General features: G+C 40.1%; 1 non-coding gene across 1 annotated transcript; it reads left to right on the plus strand.

Moving 5' to 3' along the window:
* Positions 1 to 4,722: 4,722 nt before the first annotated feature.
* LOC148210377 (small nucleolar RNA R71) lies at positions 4,723 to 4,829 on the plus strand. Its single transcript, XR_015792497.1, has one exon. It is a non-coding gene; the product is annotated as a small nucleolar RNA R71 (small nucleolar RNA).
* Positions 4,830 to 7,325: the final 2,496 nt, after the last annotated feature.

The raw sequence follows: 7,325 nt of genomic DNA on the forward strand, positions 1-7,325 counted from the left end.
AAAATACGGCTTAAGTCTCTGCCCATTTACTTTAAAAACATTTCCCTTAGAGTCAACTAGATCCACTGCCCCATATGGGTAGACTTTAAAAATTTGAAAGGGACCAGACCATCTAGACTTAAGTTTTCCAGGGAAAAGTTTCAACCTAGAGTTGAATAACAGAACCAGATCACCTTCTTGAAGATTGTTCGGCCGAAGACGCCTATCATGCCACTGTTTAGTTTTTTCCTTAAACAACTTAGCATTCTCATAAGAAAAGTGCCTGTGTTCTTCTAATTCCAACAATTGTAACTTCCTCGCTTCACCTGCAGCCAACAAATCAAAATTTAATTTCTTAGTAGCCCAAAATGCTTTATATTCTAGCTCAAGAGGCAAATGACATGCTTTTCCAAAAACTAGCCTATAGGGGGACATGCCGAGGGGAGTCTTAAATGTTGTCCTATATGCCCAAAGTGAATCATCAAGCTTAAAAGACCAATCCCTACGGTTAAGATTTACAGTTTTTTCTAAAATGTTTTTATCTCCCTATTAGATATTTCGGCTAACCCATTCGACTGAGGATGATACGCTGTTGCAACCCTATGACGCACATTGTATTTAGTCAGCAACTTTTGCATAGACCTATTCACAAAATGAGCCCCCCCATCGCTTATCAGACAACGCGGGGTTCCATAACGCGTAAAAATGTGCTTTTGCAGAAAACGAATGACAACTTTGGAATCATTGGTAGCAGTTGCAATGGCTTCTATCCATTTCGAAACATAATCTACTGCTAACAATATATAAAGCTTACCATTAGAAGATGGAAATGGACCCATAAAATCTATACCCCACACATCAAATATTTCAATCTCCAGGATCGGGGTTTGAGGCATTTCGTGGCGTTTAGATATATTACCTGTCCGTTGGCATTTGTCACAAACCTGGGCAAACTTATGTGCATCTTTGAACAGAGTGGGCCAAAAGAACCCACTTTGCAAAACTTTGGCTGCGGTTTTGTGTCCTGCAAAATGTCCTCCATATGGAGACATATGACAAGCGTCTAATATCGCCTCGTGCTCTTCTTCTGCGACACACCTGCGTAAGATATTGTCAGGTCCTAGCTTATATAAAAAAGGCTCATCCCAACGATAACATCGAACTTCATTTAGAAATTTCTTTACCTGTTGCTTGTTGAACTCATAAGGAACTATTCGACTTACCAAATAATTTGCTATATCGGCATACCACGGAACTGAATCAACTCGCAAGAGTTGCTCGTCAATAAACTGTTCACGAATAACAGTTCCATCATCACAGAGCGGGGATTCCAATCTAGACAGGTGATCAGCAACTTGGTTTTCAGTACCCTTCCTGTCCCTAACTTCAATATCAAACTCTTGAAGTAACAAAATCCACCGTATCAAACGTGGTTTAGCATCTTTTTTAGCAAATAAATATTTTAAAGCAGAATGGTCAGTAAAAACAATGACTTTTGTGCCTATCAAGTAAGACCTAAACTTATCAAAGGCGAACACAACTGCTAACAGTTCCTTTTCAGTAGTAGTGTAATTGAGTTGTGCACCGGTCAGAGTCTTACTAGCATAATACACAGGATGCAAGATCTCCTTTTTACGTTGTCCTAACATAGCTCCTATTGCATAATCACTGGCATCACACATGAGCTCAAAAGGTAAATCCCAATTAGGTTCGATAATTATAGGGGCTGAACTTAGAGCAACTTTCAACATTTCAAATTTCATTTTAAACAGTCATCATCAAAACAAATGGTCTATCATGTTCTAACAATTGACACAAGGGTTAGAAATTTTAGCAAAGTCTTTTATAAAGCGGCGGTAAAATCCCCCATGCCCTAAAAAACTTCTAATCCCTTTGACATTTGTAGGAGGAGGTAGCTTTGAAATGATGTCTATCTTAGCGTGGTCTACCTCTATTCCTTGCTTGGAAATTTTGTGACCCAAAACAATACCCTCTTGTACCATGAAATGACACTTCTCCCAATTTAGGACTAGGTTTGTTTGTTCACATCTCTCCAATACTCTCTCCAAATTAACTAAACATGCGTCGAAAGAATTTCCAAAACAGAAAAGTCATCCATAAAAACCTCTAGAATATTTTCTACCATGTCAGAGAAGATGGCCATCATACACCTCTGAAAAGTCGCGGGTGCATTGCATAGTCCAAAGGGCATTCGCCTAAAAGCGAACGTACCATACGGACACGTAAATGTTGTCTTCTCCTGGTCTTCTGGAGCAATAGTAATTTGATTATAACCCGAATATCCATCTAAAAAACAATAGAAATCCTTACCTGCCAGACGGTCGAGCATCTGGTCAATAAACGGGAGAGGAAAATGGTCTTTCTTTGTTACCTTGTTGAGTTTGCGATAATCAATGCAAACTCTCCACCCGCTCACAGTTCGGGTTGAGATGAGCTCATTCTCCTCGTTGGCCACCACGGTTATACCCCCTTTCTTTGGTACACACTGTACTGGGCTTACCCAGCTGCTGTCAGATATTGGGTATATAACACCGGCGTCAAGCCATTTGAGAATTTCTTTCCTTACAACCTCTTTCATCTTCGGGTTCAACCGCCTTTGACTCTCAATAGAGTTCTTAGCATCTTCTTCCAATAGAATTTTGTGCATGCAAAAGGCCGGGCTTATCCCTCGGATATCTGCTATCGTCCATCCAATGGCCTTTTTGTGCTTCTCCAAAATCTGCAATAAAGAATATTCATGAGTAGGTGATAAATTGGAAGCTATAATAACTGGTAAAGTGTCGTTATCCCCTAGATACGCATATTTCAAATGCGACGGCAATGGCTTCTGCTCCAACGTGGGTGGTTCCACTATGGACGGAAGTAACGACTTGCATTCTTCTTTTGTATTTTTTCAATAGGACTAGCCACATCTTCTGGTCCTTCTGCTATCTTATCAAGCTCTTCTTCAATCTCTGTAACTAACGAGTCATAAAACTCATCAAACATAATAGGATTCAAGCTATTTATAGCAGAGCACTCTTCAAAGTCTCCTGGTAATTCATGGCGTCTAGAACGTTAAATTTAACTTCTTCATTATTTACCCTCATTGTAATTTCTCCCTTCCTTACATTAAAAACTGTATCCCCAGTGGCTAGAAATGGTCTTCCCAAAATAATGGGAACGTCTAAGTCCGCCTCGCAATCTAGAATGATAAAGTCCGCAGGGAAAATGAATTTGTCCACCTGGACTAAAACATCTTCTATCTTTCCCTCAGGTCTTATGATAGATCTATCTGCTAGTTGGAGGGTAACCGTAGTAGGTCTAGCTTCTCCTATGCCTAAAGATTTGAAAACTGATAATGGCATAAGATTAATGCTAGCGCCTAGATCACATAATGCCCTACCTAAGTTTTTTCCTCCTATGGAACATGGAATGGTAAAACTGCCAGGATCATTACATTTCATGGGTAGCGGGCTGCCTACAGCTTCACTACTACATTTTGTCATGGCTACCAGTTCATGCTCTCCTTTTTTTCTTCCTAGAAACTATATCTTTCAAAAACTTAGCATAATTTGGCATCTGTTCTAGAGCATCTACTAATGGTATATTTATATGCAGTTGTTTTAAAATATCTAAAAATTTTCTAAACTGGGAATCATTATTTTTCTTAACTAATCTTTGTGGAAACGGGGGAGTAGGGGTAAAAGAAGGCTGTACCTGTGGAGGAACACTCGGGGTGTCCTCATTACCTTTTCTAATATTTTCTTTTTCTGGTGTTGTTGGATTTTCTGGTATCTTTACAATTGGTTCAGTGGACGGAATCTGTACATCTGTTGTTGGCATTGTTGGTCCATCATATGCCAGTCCACTCCTGAGGGTGACAGCTTTGCACTGTTCTTTCCCTTCTCGTTTTGGTAATTCAGTATGGCCTGGAAAAGAACCTTGTGGTCTATTCTTCAATTCATTGGCGAGTTGTCCCAATTGGGTCTCGAAATTCCTCATTGATGCCGCTTGGGATTGTATCACTGCGTCGGTTCGGGCCATGTACTCCTTCATCATATTCTCAAGATTTGAGTTGTTATTTTGAACTGGTGGAGTCTGTGTTCTCTGATTGTACTGCTGTTGCGGTGGTGGGATGTATTGCTGTGTAGGTGGAACATAGGGCTGCTTGTTCTGTTGGCTCTGCCCTTGATTAAAACCGCTCGAACCTCCTTGTCCTCCCCATGAGAAATTAGGTGGTGCCTCCAACCTGGGTTGTAGGTGTTCGAATATGGGTTAAAGTTCCTATTGTTCCCATGTCCTACATAAAAAACAGAAGCAGGGTTATGTGGTCAATTATCATAAATATGGTTTTCACTGCAAAATGAACAAATGAGATCGTTGACTTGGCAAACAGGGGCAGGAGTGCAATAATCCGACTGCACAGGTTGTATCGGCGTGGCTAATGGATTTTTTATTCCCAATGCCATCTCTTTCAGCCTCTGGTTCATTGTAACCATCTCTTTTTGCATCGAGGTCGCAATGTCCAGAGCCAAAACTCCAGCTGGATCTTGCTTCTTTGGTGCTGCCCTAGATCTTTGCGAACACCATAGTTCGTTATGTGAAGCTAAGTCATTTAGGATGTCAACTATCTCGTTGAATGTCTTCTTTGTAAAGGCTCCGTTGGCAGCATTGTTTAGCATCATCTTAGTAGGATGATCTAAACCTCTAAAGAAATGTTCTATCTGGATGCATGCCGGCAAGCCATGGTTCGGACATTTCCTGATTAGTTCTTTAAATCTCTCCCACGCCTCGTGAACAGGTTCACGATCATACTGTCTAAAGGAGATGATCTCCTCTCTGATATCAGCGTGGCGAGTAGGTGGGAAGAATTTTGTTAAGAACTTCTCCACTAACGACCCCCATGTGGTGATGGATCCCGGTGGAAATGCATTGAGCCATGCTCTAGCTTGGTCCTTCAAAGAAAATGGAAAAAGTGTTAGCCTCAGAGCATCGTCTGTTATACCAGGTAATCGAAATGCATTTGCAATTTGAATGAATGATTTCAGATGATCATGTGGATCCTCATGTTCCTGCCCTCCAAAATGTCCAATTGTCTGCAACATTTGGAACATCATTGGTTTAAGCTCAAAGTTGTGTGGGCTGGAATAGGGTTGACTATCCCTGAATCAAAGTTCTGAAAAGCCGTGGCGGCATATTCTCGCATTGCCACGTCTCTGTTGTCCGCCATCTGGATATGGTTGAATTCATCATTTCTTGCATGATCCCTCATATTACCGTTAACAGCAGGTGGATCAACCGGATCACGAGGTGGAATATCTGCCATTGATGTGCTCGTACTCTCTACCTCACTTTCAGGACTGATTTCACCTTCTCTCTCTTTTTGCTTTTCTAGTTGTTTTCGAAGTCTTTGCTCCTTTCGAGTTTTTCGAAGGGTCCGCTCAATCTCAGGGTCAAGGGGTAGAAGAAAAGATCTTGTGCTCATGCACTTTAACGTACCCTTGTGAGATAAACGACCAAAAATATAGAACAAAAACGGTGGATGGAAATTACACCCAACAACAATTCACAAAAATAAAAACTAAAAGAATTTGAAAATAATTTTAAAACTAAAGTCCCCGGCAACGGCGCCAAAAACTTGACTGGGCGTTTTTGCTGAACGCACGCACTAAGCGTGGTAACAATTATATAGATGCAAGCGCACACCTGTCAGAGTAATATAAAATGGATGGAGTATCCAAGTATCGATCCTCAAGGACTTCTAAATAATTTCCAAACTCTGAAGTTTTAAAGAATAGTGAATGTTGAAATGAGTGATTCTTGTAAAATGGGAAGTGGTCACAAATAATGGTTTTGGATTTGGGATTTGGACTTAGAATGATAAAACCTAGCCCGAATTACTTCAAGTTAGCCAACAAAGAATCAAGGACATGCTAAGGACAATATGCATTTTACTTTAGAAACTAACGACTACGCTTCTCACTTTACTTATGTCTAAGCAAGTTCAAAGTCCTAAGACATTCCCTAATATGTCTATTATGAGATATATCTTAGTTTTAGGATGGAAATAGTCGCAACCTCGGGTTAAGGTCCTATGTCTAGGCTACTTAAGCGGAACCCTTATGTCTAAGGCGCTCCTCTCCTCGGTTTAACCACTCAACAATGCAAATAAGCAACCTTTTCAGTATTGACTTGTTAAGACTTACAGTGGCCTTCTCTAAATCCTAACTTTTTGGGAAAACATGTTGAGCAATGAATGGAAAGAAAACACTACTTCTTAGCAACCCTTTTTAGACATAAAAGGCTAACTATCCATAACCGGCTAGAGACGGGAATTTAGAAAGACATATTGAAGAAAATACAGCAAGTAAAACGGTTGAATGTGGAATGCATGTGTGAAAAACAAAAGTTAACTAACGGAGAGTTTTTATCGGGATTGAGAGCTTCGCCCTTCTCTTTCAAGCAAGGGAGAGTGTCACGTGCTCTTTCCTCCAAAAAAACACAACTCTCTTAACTAAAAATAAAGTAAAGGCAAAGAGAAGATAGCAAAGTGCTAGATTTTTATATATTTGAATAAGTAGAAAATGACTAAGTACAAATGGAAACAAAACAAAGCTCAATAAAAGAATGTAAAGTGCTCGGGATTTAAAAACCAAAAGCAACTAATGAAAGCAACTCAAAGGTACTTAGAAAGCAACAAAGAACACTAAAATGATCAAGAGAAGGAAGCAAGGCTTGATGATTTGGTGGAGAAGTTGCTGGAATTTATAGCTGTGCAGAATTGGTTAGGTAGGTCCTAAAACGATGGTGAATCACCCATTTCCAAACTCTTTTGACTGACCAAATCGTGCTCAAACTGATAGTGGAACACTTCTTCTACACGTATGCATCGGTTGGAACCACCAAAACGCATTGGAAGACGCGTTTCATTAGGGCAAAGTTGGAAGAAAAACTGTTTTTCTGCAGGCTTCCCAGGCGCCTGGCGCCTCCCAATTGGTTTTTCCGTCTTTTCGCTTCTTTTGATTAATTTGCACTCCCAAATGGTCCTAAAATGTCATAAATACAATATAAGCCATCCACAAACCATAGTATATGAATTTTGCATGAATTGGAACTCAAACGATCGAGAAAATCCGAAACAAAGCTGAAACATAGTAAAAAACAGCATCTAAAACCTTCTTTTTACGCATGTAAACAAGCGTAAAAGATCCATTAACTTTCATATCACTCAGAGTCCCTACACTGTAAGTAAGATCACGATTGATGCTCAAACCAATGTTGGTTCTCGGAGACAGGACCCCAAACATGAATAGCTACAACTTCAGCTGCTAAATACCCAAGTA

The sequence above is a fragment of the Momordica charantia genome (assembly GCF_013281855.1).
Source record: "Momordica charantia cultivar OHB3-1 chromosome 7 unlocalized genomic scaffold, Mcharantia_2.0 BLBB01000007.1, whole genome shotgun sequence".
Taxonomy (NCBI): domain Eukaryota; kingdom Viridiplantae; phylum Streptophyta; class Magnoliopsida; order Cucurbitales; family Cucurbitaceae; genus Momordica; species Momordica charantia.